Source organism: Oncorhynchus mykiss, chromosome 15 (assembly GCF_057628025.1).
Source record: "Oncorhynchus mykiss isolate SJ-2025 chromosome 15, ASM5762802v1, whole genome shotgun sequence".
Classification (NCBI taxonomy): domain Eukaryota; kingdom Metazoa; phylum Chordata; class Actinopteri; order Salmoniformes; family Salmonidae; genus Oncorhynchus; species Oncorhynchus mykiss.
In genome coordinates, this window is record NC_143036.1 from 33,522,878 (window position 1) to 33,523,362 (window position 485).

Below are 485 nucleotides of genomic sequence, written 5' to 3' on the forward strand. Positions count from 1 at the left end.
CAAAAACACTACAGTCCGCAAGAATACTACATAAACAAACTATAGTAAACAGTATTTACTTTGCATACCCTGAATATTCCCCTCCCCCATATCCCAATTTGTGCCACCTGTAAGTGAGAAACCTACATGCCAAGTATAAAACATATACTGTGTGTCCTATGGTTGTAGAAAAGAGCAGAATCTCTGAACTCTCCTACATACAGGTTATACAACATTTGCTCTTTTAGTATTTCTTCAGTAGGTTTCCTCAAGGAGAAAGCCCCCACTTATGTCAATGATAGTAAAATAGAAACACTTCAGTAAACACTACAGTAAATACTATAGTATATACTCTGATTTTTTACTGCAATAATTATACTATAATAAACTGTAAATACTACAATATACTGCAGTACATAGTACAGTATGTATACTTCCGTCTGTAAAAATACTACAGTGAATACTATTGTAGTCCTACCATTGTTTACACCAGGGGTCGGCAACCT

At 34.8% G+C, this 485-nt stretch overlaps 1 non-coding gene across 1 annotated transcript; it reads left to right on the forward strand.

Annotated features, from left to right (window-relative positions):
- Positions 1 to 209: 209 nt before the first annotated feature.
- On the forward strand, positions 210 to 264 carry LOC118938962 (U7 small nuclear RNA). Its single transcript, XR_005036356.1, has one exon. It is a non-coding gene; the product is annotated as a U7 small nuclear RNA (small nuclear RNA).
- Positions 265 to 485: the final 221 nt, after the last annotated feature.